This window comes from Heptranchias perlo, chromosome 2 (assembly GCF_035084215.1).
Source record: "Heptranchias perlo isolate sHepPer1 chromosome 2, sHepPer1.hap1, whole genome shotgun sequence".
Classification (NCBI taxonomy): domain Eukaryota; kingdom Metazoa; phylum Chordata; class Chondrichthyes; order Hexanchiformes; family Hexanchidae; genus Heptranchias; species Heptranchias perlo.
Window position 1 is genome coordinate 170,528,365 of NC_090326.1, and position 18,689 is coordinate 170,547,053.

An 18,689-nucleotide genomic window follows, 5' to 3' on the forward strand; every position below is an offset into this window, starting at 1 on the left:
GAAACTCAGAAGCCGACGGGTTGGAGCCGGCATCTGAACCCGAACGGGATTTCCACGATTTTGGGAGCCCCCCCTGCCCCCAACGCACCCGCAATTGCCCCCTAACATCACCCCCATGGTCCTTTTCTACATCAAAGGGTCTCCGGTCACATGGTCAAAGCCTAAACTGTCAATCATTGAAGTATGTTAATGATTGAGGCAGAGCGACAGGGGACAATTGGACAAAGAGAACGACCCTCCCCAATCCTGTGTCCTATTGGTAAAAAAACAATATGAAAAGATCTGGAGAGAAGAACACCCGGGAGTCAAACATCACGCAAGAGAAACAGAACCTCGAGTGACTCACCTCCTGACTCCCCAAAGCCTTTCCACCATCTACAAGGCACAAGTCAGGAGTGTGATGGAATACTCTCCTCTTGCCTGGATGAGTGCAGCTCCAACAACACTCAAGAAGCTCGACACCATCCAGGACAAAGCAGCCGTTTGATTGGCACCCCATCCACCACCCTAAACATTCACTCCCTTCACCACCGGCGCACTGTGGCTGCAGTGTGTACCATCCACAGGATGCACTGCAGCAACTCGCCAAGGCTTCTTCGACAGCACCTCCCAAACCCACGACCTCTACCACCTAGAAGGACAAGGGCAGCAGGCGCATGGGAACAACAAGGTCATCTATGTGCGGAACCACAAGAGATGGGTGAGATCCTGAATGAATATTTCACATCGGTATTTACGGTTGAGAAAGGCATGGATGTTAGGGAACTTGGGGAAATAAATAGTGATGTCTTGAGGAGTGTACATATTACAGAGAGGGAGGTGCTGGAAGTCTTAACGCGCATCAAGGTAGATAAATCTCCGGGACCTGATGAAATGTATCCCAGGACGTTATGGGAGGTTAGGGAGGAAATTGCGGGTCCCCTAGCAGAGATATTTGAATCATCCACCGCTACAGGTGAGGTGCCTGAAGATTGGAGGGTAGCAAATGTTGTGCCTTTGTTTAAGAAGGGCGGCAGGGAAAAGCCTGGGAACTACAGACCAGTGAGCCTGACATCTGTAGTGGGTAAGTTGTTAGAGGGTATTCTGAGGGACAGAATCTACAGGCATTTGGAGAGGCAGGGACTAATTAGGAACAGTCAGCATGGTTTTGTGAGAGGAAAATCATGTCTCACGAATTTGATTGAGTTTTTTGAAGGGGTAACCAAGAAGATAGATGAGGGCTGTGCAGTAGACGTGGTCTACATGGACTTCAGCAAAGCATTTGACAAGGTACCGCATGGTAGGTTGTTACATAAGGTTAAATCTCATGGGATCCAAGGTGAGGTAGCCAATTGGATACAAAATTGGCTTGACGACAGAAGACAGAGGGTGGTTGTCGAGGGTTGTTTTTCAAACTGGATGCCTGTGTCCAGCGGTGTGCCTCAGGGATCGGTGCTGGGTCCGCTGTTATTTGTTATTTATATTAATGATTTGGATGAGAATTTAGGAGGCATGGTTAGTAAGTTTGCAGATGACACCAAGATTGGTGGCATTGTGGACAGTGAAGAAGGTTATCTAGGATTGCAACGGGATCTTGATAAATTGGGCCAGTGGGCCGATGAATGGCAGATGGAGTTTAATTTAGATAAATGTGAGGTGATGCATTTTGGTAGATCGAATCGGGCCAGGACCTACTCCGTTAATGGTAGGGCGTTGGGGAGAGTTATAGAACAAAGAGATCTAGGAGTACAGATTCATAGCTCCTTGAAAGTGGAGTCACAGGTGGATAGGGTGGTGAAGAAGGCATTCAGCATGCTTGGTTTCATTGGTCAGAACATTGAATGCAGGAGTTGGGATGTCTTGTTGAAGTTGTACAGGGCATTGGTGAGGCCACACTTGGAGTACTGTGTACAGTTCTGGTCACCCTATTATAGAAAGGATATTATTAAACTAGAAAGAGTGCAGAAAAGATTTACTAGGATGCTACCGGGACTTGATGGTTTGACTTACAGGGAGAGGTTAGACAGACTGGGACTTTATTCCCTGGAGAGTAGGAGGTTAAGGGGTGATCTTATAGAAGTCTATAAAATAATGAGGGGCATAGATAAGGTCGATAGTCAAAATCTTTTCCCAAAGGTAGGGGAGTCTATAACGAGGGGGCACAGATTTAAGGTGAGAGGGGAGAGATACAAAAGGATCCAGAGGGGCAATTTTTTCACTCAAAGGGTGGTGAGTGTCTGGAACGAGCTGCCAGAGGCAGTAGTAGAGGCGGGTACAATTTTGTCTTTTAAAAAGCATTTGGACAGTTACATGGGGAAGATGGGTATCGAGGGATATGGGCCAAGTGCAGGCAATTGGGACTAGCTTAGTGGTATAAACTGGGCGACATGGACATGTTGGGCCGAAGGGCCTGTTTCCATGTTGTAACTTCTATGATTCTATGATTCTATGATTCTAACACCACCTGCACGTTCCCCTTCAAGTCACACACCATCCCGACTTGGAAATATATCGCCGTTCCTTCATCGTCGCTGGGTCAAAATCCTGGAACTCCCTTCCTAACAGCACTGTGGGAGAACCTTCACCACACGGACTGCAGCGGTTCAAGAAGGCGGCTCACCACCACCTTCTCAAGGGCAATTAGGGATGGGCAATAAATGCCGGCCTCGCCAGCGACGCCCACATCCCGTGAACGAATAAAAAGAAACTGAACAGCTGATCAACCTACAGGCCCGCTGAGCTAAATCCTTGGTTTAAAGGTTGTCTATGTGTATTAATGATTTGCCCAGTGTGTATGAATTGTTAAGTCATTACATGATAACGTTGTGAATTATTAAGTGTATAACGGGATTTTGTAAAGGAAAGTCATTTGTATGGTTTGATTTTGCTTCATGAATGCTGGTATTAATGAAACTACCGTGAGTGAGGGGGACTTTCTTTGCTTGACTATTCATCCAGTGCCCAAGAATCACAGGAAATAAGGAATTCCCGACACTAATGGCACCCCAGATGGGACACTGATAGTCAGACCAAGAAAGTGAGAATACCGTGTCCTAGCAGAAAGGGTTAGACTGGAGCTAACGTACGGGTGGAAAGTCTAACAGAGCAAGTTAAAACAACACTGGAGCTAACGTTTAGACAGAAACGTCGTTTTCTGGGCAGGGAGGGGCGGAAGGTATAATGGAAAGGTCAAAGGACAATGTTTGAGAATCAGAAACAGGTAGAGACGGGTGAAATATAACAATGGAAGAGGCAAATCAAAAATACAGAGGAAAGGAGTTACCAAGAAAACTAACGAAACAGACTGAAATATGGCTACATAACATCCACAAACACAAGTGATGAGAGGGAGAAACAAGGGTTAGGAACAGAAGGAGCTAAACCTAAGGAAAGATTGTAAGGGGTTGAAAGATGTTTCCAAGAAGGAACAGGAGGGAGAAGGGGCAGTTGTTCGAGCATCTGACATTGGCCAGGGCAAATAATGTCATTCGTGCAGAGGCTTTGGAAGAAAAAAAGTCAAAGCTGAGAGGTATTGGAACAAGGTGCACTGGAGGTGTTAGAGAGGGACGATCCAAAGGAAGCCGTGCGAGTACAGAGGAGCACCAACAAAGGCGGCCGCAGAGGGCCAGAAATATCTCATTCCCGCTGTAAACGGAGGATAGCTGAATTCGGAAAAGTCCTGAGAGTATTGAGCGTGCGAGCTCCCGCAGAGGGAAATGAGGGTCCTAAAACAGAGGGACCCTGAATAAACATCTACGCTGATAGGAAATGTTACAACTGTGATAAAAAGGGACATTTTGCCAGAGACTGTGGAGTACCCCCACAAGGAGGCAGGGCCAGAGGGAGGGGGGGGGGGGAATTGGCCAGGCTCGATCCCAGTTTGGCAGATGTGAAAAACTGTATCAGGGATAAATTAGTCTGATGGAATAGAGAAGGAGAAAGGGGAAGATCCTCTCCCTTTTCTACTGTTACACAAGCTGCAGAATGAGTTCTGTTGTTTTCAGTGTACTCAGTACTGTTTCTCTTTAAAAGCCTGTCCTCATTGTAAGTACTTTCTTTTCACTGTTTCGGGCTCGGGCCCCTTTTCAATGCTGGTTTGTGTTTTCCTCTTTTGTGTAATGTAACAAAGATTTATTTTAGTTGTAAAAGCAGTTATTTCCAGTATTTTTACAGTTTTTTGGAAAGGTGCCTGAAGAACTAAATGAAAGACGATGTAATTTAAGCATGTGATATATTGATAACTTTATCTGATCTGCCTTGTGTTTAATTCTGACATTGCTGAACTAAGATTGGAGTTATTGAGGTGAACTGACCGATCACATGGTGCAAACCGGACTTTTATTGTGGCCGCAGTGAAATTCTGGTTCTTAAAAAACAACGTGAGAATTTCAAATTCCAGACATGAGGTTATCAGTTAATAATTGGCATTTTGAATTTTACAAATGCTTTAATGATTTGAAATTGAAGTTGTGTTCAGTATTGGTAACTGAACATTGATGAGTTAAAATAGAGACATTTGAAGTGACTCCGTGTTTAATCAGATTGGTTGTGAAATGAGATAGCGGTCAGCAAACTGACCCTTGGACCTTGCGGCTGATGGTGGTCCTCACAAAGTGACCGTGAAGGGTAAAGAAAAATGGTTCCCCGTCAATCAGTAAAGAGTATACAGGAGATATACTCGGTGTGATCGATCAGTAAAGAGTATACAGGAGATATACTTGGTGTGATCGATCAGTAAAGAGTATACGGGAGATATACTCGATGTGATCGATCAGTAAAGAGTATACGGGAGATATACTCGGTGTGATCGATCAGTAAAGAGTATACAGGAGATATACTCGGTGTGATCGATCAGTAAAGAGTATACAGGAGATATACTCGGTGTGATCGATCAGTAAAGAGTATACAGGAGATATACTCGGTGTGATCGATCAGTAAAGAGTATACGGGAGATATACTCGATGTGATCGATCAGTAAAGAGTATACAGGAGATATACTCGGTGTGATCGATCAGTAAAGAGTATACGGGAGATATACTCGGTGTGATCGATCAGTAAAGAGTATACGGGAGATATACTCGGTGTGATCGATCAGTAGAGTACACAGGAGATATACTCGGTGTGATCGATCAGTAAAGAGTATACGGGAGATATACTCGATGTGATCGATCAGTAGAGTATACGGGAGATATACTCGATGTGATCGATCAGTAGAGTATACGGGAGATATACTCGGTGTGATCGATCAGTAAAGAGTATACGGGAGATATACTCGATGTGATCGATCAGTAAAGAGTATACGGGAGATATACTCGATGTGATCGATCAGTAAAGAGTATACGGGAGATATACTCGATGTGATCGATCAGTAGAGTATACGGGAGATATACTCGGTGTGATCGATCAGTAAAGAGTATACGGGAGATATACTCGATGTGATCGATCAGTAAAGAGTATACGGGAGATATACTCGATGTGATCGATCAGTAGAGTATACGGGAGATATACTCGGTGTGATCGATCAGTAAAGAGTATACGGGAGATATACTCGGTGTGATCGATCAGTAGAGTATACGGGAGATATACTCGGTGTGATCGATCAGTAAAGAGTATACAGGAGATATACTCGGTGTGATCGATCAGTAGAGTATACGGGAGATATACTCGGTGTGATCGATCAGTAGAGTATACGGGAGATATACTCGGTGTGATCGATCAGTAAAGAGTATACGGGAGATATACTCGGTGTGATCGATCAGTAGAGTATACGGGAGATATACTCGATGTGATCGATCAGTAGAGTATACGGGAGATATACTCGGTGTGATCGATCAGTAGAGTATACGGGAGATATACTCGGTGTGATCGATCAGTAGAGTATACGGGAGATATACTCGGTGTGATCGATCAGTAAAGAGTATACGGGAGATATACTCGATGTGATCGATCAGTAAAGAGTATACGGGAGATATACTCGGTGTGATCGATCAGTAGAGTATACGGGAGATATACTCGGTGTGATCGATCAGTAAAGAGTATACGGGAGATATACTCGGTGTGATCGATCAGTAGAGTATACGGGAGATATACTCGATGTGATCGATCAGTAGAGTATACGGGAGATATACTCGGTGTGATCGATCAGTAGAGTATACGGGAGATATACTCGGTGTGATCGATCAGTAGAGTATACGGGAGATATACTCGGTGTGATCGATCAGTAGAGTATACGGGAGATATACTCGGTGTGATCGATCAGTAGAGTATACGGGAGATATACTCGGTGTGATCGATCAGTCGAGTATACGGGAGATATACTCGGTGTGATCGATCAGTAGAGTACACGGGCAGTACCACGGAACGGAACAAAGACATGGCTGGAAACCTCGAGCAGGAACAGGTGGCAGGTGACATTGTAGGTGCAAAAAAGAACAGAAAACCAAACAACTTCCCCCGATCTGGTGGAGAAGGGTAATGGATGACTCAGGGCTTGCTATCATACTTGGCCCACTTAGCAAAAAGGAGGGACATGTCGGGGCCGCCTACTCAATGGGAACCAGCCCGGAAAGGGAGGACAGTGTAGAAAGTGATTGGCCGGCATTTATTAAAGGCATAAGGGACAGTTTAACTGTGGCGCCACCTTTAACAAATATGACGATAGGGTAGGGCGGGTAATATTTATAGCGAAGCCCCATCAACGGAGGGCAATCAAAATATTGTGCCCGCCACAGAAGCCAGGCCCTAAGAATGGTCTGGTCGTAACTCGCACCCACTGTGTGATAGTGTGAGGTAGGAGATTGCACCAGTGGGTTTTAATCTTCGTGCCGTACACATGCCCCGGGGTTATACGACCCAAAACATGAAGAATTTTACCAACAATTAGTAGAATAACAGACTAAGGATTTTGTCCGGAGAAATGCAGGCCGGGATCTGGATGAGCCTTGACCCCCGGACATTCACAAACTCTTGATTCATGTTGTCTGGGACAATGTTACTGTCACCCCAATAACCAATCGTACGGGGACCCGCAGTAGAAAGAGGCAAGGATGAGGAGAATGGTTGGGGATCAGGGCCAAGGATGGAACCGGATAGACAGAGAGAGCATGAGGGAACACAATGAGATTATGAGACAACAAATGAAGGGAATCCTGAGTAAAACAAATGAAGGGCAGAGAGATGAAATTCTGGAACAACGAGAAGGACTAAAGTCCATAAAGGAAATGGTGGATGGAATGATTAAGATAAGAGGGAAGATTAATGAAATAATCCAGCAACATGATAAGGAAAGTATAAGATCAGAATGTGTCAAAGGTCATTACCTGTGCTGTGAATGGAGGGTTTTTACTGAATGAGGTACAACAGGGCTTGGCAGATATTGAGAAGGTAGAATCCATCGGAACTACTGAAGGGGATGTGTACAAAGAATTTATACAATTCCCCAAACGGATTATGAGAAAGGGAGCCACAGGGAAAGCCCCTGGCCTGGATGGTTGTACCAGGCGACGAGGATCCTGGATATGTTGGTGTGATAGCACGACCCCAGGCATACCCGCCTGTGAGTTCACCCTGGATGGCCAGTCCCCTATGTCATACCCGCCTGTGAGTTCACCCTGGATGGCCAGTCCCCTATGTCAAACCTGCCTGTGGGTTCACCCTGGATGGCCAGTCTCCTATGTCAAACCTGCCTGTGGGTTTACCCTGGATGGCCAGTCCCCTATGTCATACCCGCCTGTGGGTTTACCCTGGATGGCCAGTCCCCTATGTCAAACCTGCCTGTGGGTTCACCCTGGATGGCCAGTCTCCTATGTCAAACCTGCCTGTGGGTTTACCCTGGATGGCCAGTCCCCTATGTCAAACCTGCCTGTGGGTTTACCCTGGATGGCCAGTCCCCTATGTCAAACCTGCCTGTGGGTTTACCCTGGATGGCCAGTCCCCTATGTCAAACCTGCCTGTGGGTTCACCCTGGATGGCCAGTCTCCTATGTCAAACCTGCCTGTGGGTTCACCCTGGATGGCCAGTCTCCTATGTCATACCCGCCTGTGGGTTTACCCTGGATGGCCAGTCCCCTATGTCATACCCGCCTGTGGGTTCACCCTGGATGACCAGTCCCCTATGTCATACCCACCTGTGGGTTTACCCTGGATGACCAGTCTCCTATGTCAAACCCGCCTGTGGATTTACCCTGGATGGCCAGTCTCCTTCAGTGCAACTGCAGACATGGGATGCCCACCAGGTGAAAAGTGCCTATCTGGGATGTGGGGAATATTGTGTGACTACCACAAAATTCACATGTGAGCATGGTGTCCCAGTGTGCCCAGTAGAATCCCCAATCTTTAGTTTCGTACCGATGGAATTGACCAAGATAGGTCCTATCGTGGTGATACCCGTGGTGACCCAGGATATCAGCACGGTTCAGGTTAATATATCAATGCAGCATGAGGACCAGTTTGGACATCCAATCCCCCATTATCCTGGAGTCTTAAATCCATTATAGAACGTACTAGAACTTCACAGAAGCACCTTGTAAAAATGCAGCAAGACAATGAGAAGGTCGAGAAAGAGATAAAGGTGCTGGGTGATCACGGACAGTGACAGACAGTAATATAATCCTCGACAACACCCAGGGGTTAGAATGATTGTGTAATATCAAAATCATACCAATGTATACTCGTGTTTATGATCATCGTTTGCTTATGTGTGATGCGACATTTAATCAGAAAACATGGGAAAGAAATATTCTTTTTGCATATGTCACGGGAAACCAATGATAAAAAGCTAATAACCGAGGAAATGCTCAGGGTGTGAGGTGGATCAGTCAAAAGATTCAACAGAACCACTTGAGGAGGGAACGTGGGTCTCAAAACCCCTTTAACAAAAGATATTTGAAGGAAAGGGTTAACTGTACCCCTTTTAAACAGAGACATTTGAAAACCTGTAAACACAGTAATGTGGCAAACTGTATTCTCCCAAATCCTGATTTTCCCTCACTGACGCTGATGGGATTGGGGAATTATGAGTTTCAGGATCGAAGACTTTGTCCTGCGGATCGATATCGAGATTATTAAATAAATAAGCTCGATGGATAATATTGAACCTAAAGCATTGTCAGGCTTTCAAAACACAAAGACTTTTGGAAACACAATCTTTTCAACACAGCATGGGGGTAATGCAAGAAAAGGCAACAAGGGCATAAATCAAAGGCTTCGGATCAGGACAGCAATGATCGGTGTGATAAAAGCACGGGCCTCTCATTCCTATCTGGTAATCTGTTCAAAGAACTGGGATTTGTAAAACATCAGATAGTATTGCACCCAGAATATGGTCAAATGGTGTAAGGAGTGGATTTGATGCCACTGAAACAATCAAAATTGGAGATGTAATGGACCATTAAGAATGTCTGGGTGTAGAAACGTATTGGGCTCTCTCTACATGAAAGGCCATAAACAGAGAGAGTAAAGGGGCCTTTTGCAACCCATCGCTCGAGCCCATGGTCTTTTCTACATCAAAGGGTCTCTGGTCACATGATCAAAGCCTAACCCGTCAATCATTGCGGCGTGTTAATGATTGAGGCATAGCCACAGGGAGTGATTGGAGAAAGAGAATGACCCACCCCAATCCGCTGCCCTATTGGAAAAAAAATATAAAAAGACTTTGAGAGGACAGTCTCTTCACCACCCAGCAATCACAGGAACGCACACTGCAGTCGAACATCACGCAAGAAGAAGAGGACCTCAAGGACTGAAGAGCTGATCAATCTTCAGGCCCGCTGAGCAAAATCCTTGGTTTAAAGGTTGTATGTGTATTAATGATTTGCCCGGTGTGTGTGAATTGTTAAGTCATTACATAATAATGTTACGAATTATTAAGTGCATAACGGGATTTTATAAAGGAAAATCATATGTATGGTTTAATTTTGCTTCATGAATGCTCGTATGAATGATAATATTAAATAATTACTTTTGATTGACGAAACTACCCTTGAGTGAGCGTGACTTTCTTTACTTGACTATTCGTCCAGTGTCCAAGAATCACAAGAAATAAGGAAATCCCGACACCTCGTTCTACACCTCTCAATCACTGCAAGCAGTTGGTTTCTATCCACCCTCTCCCATCCCTTCATAATTGTAAACATCTCGATCAAATCACTCCCTAATCTTCTCTGTTCCAATGAAAACAGTTCCAATTTTTAACGTCTTTCTTTGTATTTTCTGATACCAGGCAGCCTTCTAGTGAATCTGTACATTGTACCCTCTCTATTACCTCAGCATCCTTCCTACAAGAGGGTGCAGAAGAGATTCCAGGGATGAGGGACTTTAGTTACGTGGATAGACTGGAGAAGCTGGGGTTGTTCTCCTTGGAACAGAGACGGTTGCGAGGAGATTTGATCGAGGTGTTCAAAATCATGAGTGGTCTAGATAGAATAGATAGAGAGAAACTGTTCCCATTGGCGGAAGGGTCAAGAACCAGAGGACACAGATTTAAGGTGATTGGCAAAAGAACCAAAGGCAACATGAGGGAAAACTTTCTTACACAGCGAGTGGTTAGGATCTGGAATGCGCTGCCCGAGGGGATGGTGGAGGCAGATTCAATCATGGCCTTCAAAAGGGAACTGGATAAGTACTTGAAAGGAAAAAAAAATTCAGGGCTACGGGGATAGGGCGGGGGAGTAGGACAAGCTGGATTGGTCTGGCACAGAGCTGGCGTGGACTTGATGGGCCGAATGGCCTCCTTCCATACTGTAACATTTCTATGATTCTACAGTGTGACATAAAAAACATAAACATAAGAAATAGGAGCAGGAGTAGGCCATTCGGCCCCTCGAGCCTGCTCCGCCATTCAATCAGATCATGGCTGATCTTCAACCTCAACTCCACTTTCCCGCCCGATCCCCAGATCCCTTGATTCCATTAGGGTCCAGAAATCTATTGATCTCAGCCTTGAGTATATTCAATGACTGAGCATCCACAGCCCTCTGGGGTAGAGAATTCCAAAGATTCACAACCCTCTGAGTGAAGAAATTCCTCCTCATCTCAGTCTTAAATGGCCGACCCCTTATCCTGAGACTATGCCCTCTAGTTCTAGACTCTCCAGCCAGGGGAAACAGCCTCTCAGCATCTACCCTGTCAAGCCTCCCCATAATCTTATGTTTCAATGAGATCATCTCTCATTCTTCTAAACTCCAGAGAGTATCGGCCCATTCTACTCAATCTCTCCTCATAGGACAACCCTCTCATCCCAGGAATCAATCTAGTGAACCTTCGTTCCACCACCTCCAAAGGCCAGTATATCCTTCCTTAGGTAAGGAGACCAAAACTGTACACAGTACTCCAGGTGAGGTCTCACCAAAGCCCTGTACAATTGTAGTAAGACTTCCTTACTCTTGTACTCCAACCCCCTTGCAATAAAGGCCAACATGTCATTTGCTTTCCTAATTGCTTGCTGAACCTGCATGTTAACTTTTTGTGCTTTTTGTACAAGGACACCCAAGTCTCTCAGGGTACCAACATTTAATAGTTTCTCACCATTTAAAAATATTCTGTTTTTCTATTCTTCCTACCAAAGTGAATAACCTCACATTTCCCCACATTATACTCCATCTGCCACCTTCTTGCCCACTCACTTAACCTGTCTATATCCCTTTGCAGACTCTTTGTGTCCTCCTCACAGCTTACTTTCCCACCTAGCTTTGTATCATCAGCAAACTTGGATACATTACACTCGGTCCCTTCGTCTCAGTCATTAATATAGATTGTAAATAGCTGAGGCCCAAGCACTGATCCTTGCGGTACCCCACTAGTTACAGCCTGACAACCTGAGAATGACCCGTTTATCCCTACTCTCTGTTTTCTGTCCGTTAACCAATCCTCTATCCATGCTAATATATTACCCCCATTCCCATGAGCCATTATCTTGTGTAACAACCTTTTATGTGGCACCTTATCAAATGCTTTTTGAAAATCCAAATATACGAAATCCACTGGTTCCCCTTTGTCTACCCTGCTAGTTACATCCTCAAAAAACTCTAATAAATTTGCCTTACACTATTTCCCTTTCATAAAACCATGTTGACTCTGTCTAATCATATTAACCTTTTGATTGGTGTGATGGTGTCCCAGCCTAATATAAGATATGCTATTTGAGAACCTTCCACTCATTCACCTGACGAAGGGGATAATCTCCGAAAGCTTGTGATTTTAAAATAAATTTGTTGGACTATAACCTGGTGTTGTAAGATTCCTTACATTTGTCCACCCCAGTCCATCACCGGCATCTCCACATCATAATCATATTATGATTTTCTAAGTGCCCTGTTACCACTTCCTTAATAATGGATTCCAGCATTTTCCCGACGACTGATGTCAGGCTAACTGGCCTGTAGTTCCCTGTTTTCTCTCTCCCTCTCTTGAATAGCGGGGTCACATTTGCTACCTTCCAATCCACTGGGACCGTTCTAGAATCTAGGGAATTTAGAAGATTATAACCAATGCATCCACTATCTCTGCAGCCACCTCTTTTAGAACCCTAGGATGTCAGCCATCAGGTCCAGGGGATTTGTCGGCTTTTAGTCCCATTAGTTTCTCCAGTACTTTTTCTGTACTGATATTAATTGTTTTAAGTTCCTCACTCTCATTAGACCCTTGGTTCCCCACTATTTCTGGGATGGTTTTTGAGTCTTCTACTGTGAAGACAGATACAAAATATTTATTTTACATCTTTGCCATTTCCTGATTCCCCATTATAATTTCTCCTGTCTCAGCCTCTAAGGGACCAACGTTTACTTTTGCTGCTCTCTTCCTTTTTACATTCTTGTAGAAGTTCTTACAATCTGATTTTATATTTCTTGCTAGTTTACTCTCATATTCTATTTTTTCCCCTTTTATCAATTTTTTGGTCATCCTTTGCTGGTTTCTAAATCTCTCCCAATCCTCAGGCTTACTACTCTTCTTGGTAACATTATAAACCTCTTCTTTTAATCTAATACTCTCCTTAACTTCTTTAGTTAGCCACGGGTGGATCACTTTTCCCATGGAGTTTTTATTTCTCAATGGAATGTATATTTGTTGAGAATATTGAAATATTTCTTTAAATGTTCACCATTGCTTATCAACCGTCAAACTCTTTAATTTAATTTCCCAATCTACCTTCGCCAACTCGCCCCTCATACCTATGTAATTGGCTTTGTTTAAATTTAAGACTCTAGTTTCAGAGTTAAGTACATCACTCTCAGACTCAATGTGAAATTCTATCATATTATGATCACTCTTCCCCAAAGGATCCTTTACTGTGAGATTACTAATTAACCCTGTCTCATTACACAATACAAGATCTAAAATAGCCTGTTCCCTGGTTGGTTCCATGATGTATTGCTCCAGGAAACCGTCTCGAATACATTCCATGAACTCGTCCTCCAAACTACCTTTGCCAATTTGATTTGCCCAGTCTATATGAAGATTAAAGTCCCCCGTGATGACTGCATTTCCTTTGTTACAAGCTCCTATTATTTTATGATTAATACTCTGTCCAATGGTTTAGCCACTATTCGGGGGCCTATAAACTGCTCCCACCAGTGTTTTCTGCCCCTTGTTATTTTTTATTTCCACCCAGACTGATTCTACTTCCTGATCCTCCGAAGCCGAGACCCTGTCTCACCCCTGTCCTTATCTCATCCTTTATTATCAGGGCTGCACCCCCCTCCCTTTCCATTCTGCCTGTCTTTTCTAATGTCAGGTATCCTGGAATATTTAGTTCCCAACCTTGGTCACTTTGCAACCATGGGCTCAATTTTGACCCCGAGCCGGGAAGGGGGCGGGGGGGGCAAATTGTGGATGAAAAAACCCGGAAGGACGGTTTTCCCGAACGTCCTTATGATTTTGACGGAAGGATTTCTTTTATTTTTTTTGTTGGTTTGCTGTCGACGGGAGAGCAGCCAGAGAGAGGGCGTCTTCAGGTGAGTCTTTGATTGCATGGTGGGGGGAGGGGGGCACCGGTGGGAGAGTCAAGAGTCAGTCATGGGGGGAGGGATTGGGGGTCAGTCACGGGGGGGGGGGGGGGGGGTCAGGATTGGAGTCGGGGTTCCACGATCATTGTGGGGGGGGGGGGGGGTCAGGATCAGGGGTCTACAATCGTTTGGGGGGGCTCCACGATTGTTGGGGCGTCCCCCCTCCCCCCTCTCCCTCTTACTCCCCCTCCACCCTCGGGCCCTCTCTCACCTCATTATCTCCCCCTCCCCCTCTCTCCTCTTACTCCCCCTCCACCCTCGGGCCCTCTCTCACCTCATTATCTCCCCTCCCCCTCCCCCCTCAGGCCTCTCTCATCTCATTATCTCCCCCTCCCCCTCCACCCTCAGGCCCTCTCTCACCTCATTATCTCCCCCTCCACCCTCGGGCCCTCTCTCACCTCATTATCTCCCCCCTCCCCCTCCACCTCGGGCCCTCTCTCACCTCATTATCTCCCCCTCCACCCTCAGGCCCTCTCTCACCTCATTATCTCCCCCTCCACCCTCGGGCCCTCTCTCACCTCATTATCTCCCCCTCCCCCTCCACCCTCGGGCCCTCTCTCACCTCATTATCTCCCCCTCCACCCTCAGGCCCTCTCTCACCTCATTATCTCCCCCTCCCCCTCCACCCTCAGGCCCTCTCTCACCTCATTATCTCCCCCTCCCCTCCACCCTCGGGCCCTCTCTCACCCTCATTATCTCCCCCTCCACCCTCAGGCCCTCTCTCACCTCATTATCTCCCCCCTCCACCCTCCACCCTCGGGCCCTCTCTCACCTCATTATCTCCCCCTCCCCCTCCACCCTCGGGCCCTCTCTCACCTCATTATCTCCCCCTCCCCCTCCACCCTCAGGCCCTCCTCTCTCACCTCATTATCTCCCCCTCCACCCTCCACCCTCGGGCCCTCTCTCACCTCATTATCTCCCCCTCCACCCTCCACCCTCAGGCCCTCTCTCACCTCATTATCTCCCCCACTCACTCCACCCTCGGGCCCTCTCTCACCTCTTTATCGTCTCTCACTCTCGGGTCTTCTGCCACCCAATCACCTACCTGTTGTCCTGTGCTGTCACTCCTTGATTTTTCTTTGATCAATTTATCCCGAAGATTTCCCGCCTCCGCTGCTCCAAGTGAGTTTCGGCCTTCGATCCCTGCCGTTTATTTACTTGCCTCTGCCGCTCCGGTCTCCGGTCTCCGGTCTCCGCTCCCCGCTCCCCGGTCTCCGGTCTCCGGTCTCCGGTCTCCGGTCTCCGCTCCCCGCTCCCCGCTCCCCGCTCCCCGCTCCCCGGTCTCCGGTCTCCGGTCTCCGGTCTCCGGTCTCCGGTCTCCGGTCTCCGGTCTCCGCTCCCCGCTCCCCGGTCTCCGGTCTCCGGTCTCCGGTCCCCGCTGCTCTCAGTGCTCCTCCCCTCTGTTTACTGTCCTTCCCTCTCAACACCTGATTCTCAAGTTCCTACTCTGTTCACAATCCACTCCGTTTGCTCTGTGCTTTAGCAGTGTGGAGCCCAAAACTGCACACAGTCCTCCAACTGTGGCCTCACTGAAGTTTTATATCGATTCACGATTACATCTTGATTTTTGTATTAAATACCCCTCTCGCCATAAAACCCATCAGCATTTTTTATGGCCTTATTCGCTTTAAATGTCAATGTCTTGTAACCTCCTCCAGCCCTACAACCCTCCGAGATCTCTGCGCTCCTCCAATTCTGGCCTCTTGAGCGTCCCCGATTTTAATCGCTCCACCATTGGCGGCCGTGCCTTCAGCTGCCTGGGCCCTAAGCTCTGGAATTCCCTCCCTAAACCTCTCCACCTCTCTCTCTCCTGCTTTAAGACGCTCCTTAAAACCTGCCTCTTTGACCAAGCTTTTGGTCACCTGTCCTAATATCTCCTTATGTGGCTCGGTGTCAAATTTTGTTTGAAAATCGCTCCTGTGAAGCACCCTGGGACGTTTTACTACGTTAAAGGTGGGATATAAATGCAGGTTGTTGTTGCTGACCTGACCTGCCAAATCTCTCCGCTATCACACATTATCCAGCTTTCCCCCAAAGTAGAATTGCTTTTATTTTTTTAATAAGAAAATATACCTCGAATTTACTGACATTGAATTCCACAGTCCACGGTTTTTTACCTGTTCTGTCATCATATCCCCAACACCCCCAATATCCCCAACACCCCCGATATCCCCGATATCCCCAATACCCCCGATATCCCCAACACCCCCAATATCCCCAACACCCCCAATATCCCCAACACCCCGATATCCCCAACACCCCCGATATCCCCAATATCCCCAACACCCCCGATATCCCCAACACCCCCAATATCCCCAACACCCCCAATATCCCCAATACCCCCGATATCCCCAACACCCCCGATATCCCCAATATCCCCAATACCCCCGATATCCCCAACACCCCCAATATCCCCAACACCCCCAATATCCCCAACACCCCCGATATCCCCAACACCCCCGATATCCCCAATATCCCCAACACCCCCGATATCCCCAATATCCCCAACACCCCCGATATCCCCAACACCCCCGATATCCCCAATATCCCCAACACCCCCGATATCCCCAACACCCCCGATATCCCCAACACCCCCGATATCCCCAATATCCCCAACACCCCCGATATCCCCAACACCCCCGATATCCCCAACACCCCCGATATCCCCAACACCCCCGATATCCCCAACACCCCCGATATCCCCAACACCCCCGATATCCCCAACACCCCCGATATCCCCAACACCCCCGATATCCCCAACACCCCCGATATCCCCAACACCCCCGATATCCCCAACACCCCCGATATCCCCAACATCCCCAACACCCCCGATATCCCCAACACCCCCGATATCCCCAACACCCCCGATATCCCCAACACCCCCGATATCCCAACACCCCCGATATCCCCAATACCCCCGATATCCCCCGATATCCCCAATATCCCCATTGCAGCTTCCTTTGCTCCTCGGACTTACTTACTATGCCTCCCATTTTAGTATTGTCTGCAAATGCCTTGGCTATCAATTTCGCACCCATGAGGACGGCCTCAACCGGGATCTTGGGTTCATGTCACGCTACACGTAACCCCACCAGCGAAAAAAAGTTATCTGTTTTTAATACAACGGGTTATTTTCTGTCTTTCTCCTCCTTTAGCATGTTTCTCCCTCTCTCTGTTTTGTGTCCTGGCCGTTTGTATATTCGGTGGTCCTGTAGGTAACACCTCTCTGTCTGAACACTTTGATTGCCTTGACAACGGGCAGTTGGAAAGATTATCTGTAATCACCAGGTATTGTTCTCTGAATATAAATGTGAAACGTTCAAGGATTCCCACATTCACCTGACGAAGGAGAAAGCCTCCGAAAGCTTGTGATTTTCAAATAAATTTGTTGGACTATAACCTGGTGTTGTAAGATTCTTTACATTTGCCAACCCCAGTCCATCACCGGCATCTCCACATCATTATATTTAGAAACCTTTTTCTTTCTAACCTCCCTTTAGATACTCGATTATTAATTTACTTACTGTTTACTTACCCCGATTAACCTATCCTTTTATTCCAGGTCTCTCAGAGCTTTGGTTTGGCCAGTCTATATGTAGATTAAAGTCACCCATGATTACTGTTGTACCCTTATTACATGCACCCTGTTTGATCCCATCCCCTACATTACCACTACTGTTCGGAGGCCTATAGACAACTCCCACCAATGTTTTCTGCCCCTTGGTGCTTCTTAACTCCACCCAGACTGATTCTACATCTTGATTTTCTGAGCCAATAATGGGGAACCAATGGATGTGGTTTATTTGGATTTTCAGAAGGCCTTTGATAAAGTCCCACATAAGAGATTATTGTGCAAAATTAAAGCACGTGGGATTGGTGGTAATATACTGGCATGGATTGAGAATTGGTTAACAGACAGGAAACAGAGAGTAGGAATAAACTGGTCTTTTTCAGGTTGGCAGGCAGTGACTAGTGGGGTACCGCAGGGATCAGAGCTTGGGCCCCAGCTATTCACAATATATATCAATGATTTGGATGAGGGAACTAAATGTAATATTTCCAAGTTCGCTGATGACACAAAACTAGGTGGGATTGTGAGTTGTGAGGAGGATGCAAAGAGACTTCAAGGCGATTTAGACAAGTTGAGTGAGTTGGCAAATACATGGCAGATGCAGAATAATGTGGATAAATGTGAAGTTATCCACTTCAGAAGGAAAAACAGAAAGGCAGAGTATTATTTAAATGGTGATAGATTGGGGAATGTTGATGTACAAAGGGACCTGGGTGTCCTTGTACACAGGTGTCCTTGTACACCAGTCACTGGAGAGCACACATGCAGGTGCAGCAAACAGTTAGGAAGGCAAATGGTATGTTGACCGTCATTGCAAGAGGATTTGAGTACAGGAGCAGGGATGTCTTACTGCAGTTATACAGGGGCCTTGGGGGTGAGACCACACCTGGAGTATTGTGTGTAGTTTTGGGTCTCCTTACCTAAGAAAGGATATACTTGCCATAGAGGGAGTGCAATGAAGGTTCACCCAGACTGATTCCTGGGATGGCAGGACTGTCGTATGAGGGAGAGATTGGGGGTCGACTTTAGAGTTTAGAAGAATGAGAGGGGATCTCATTGAAACATATAACATTCTGACAGGGGCTGGACAGACTGGATGCAGGGAGAATGTTTCCCCTAGCTGGGGGGGGTCCAGAACGA

General features: G+C 46.5%; 1 pseudogene; it reads right to left on the reverse strand.

Annotated features, from left to right (window-relative positions):
* Positions 1-18,689, reverse strand: part of LOC137300078 (alanine aminotransferase 2-like) — a 149,417-nt pseudogene that overhangs the window by 61,572 nt on the left and 69,156 nt on the right.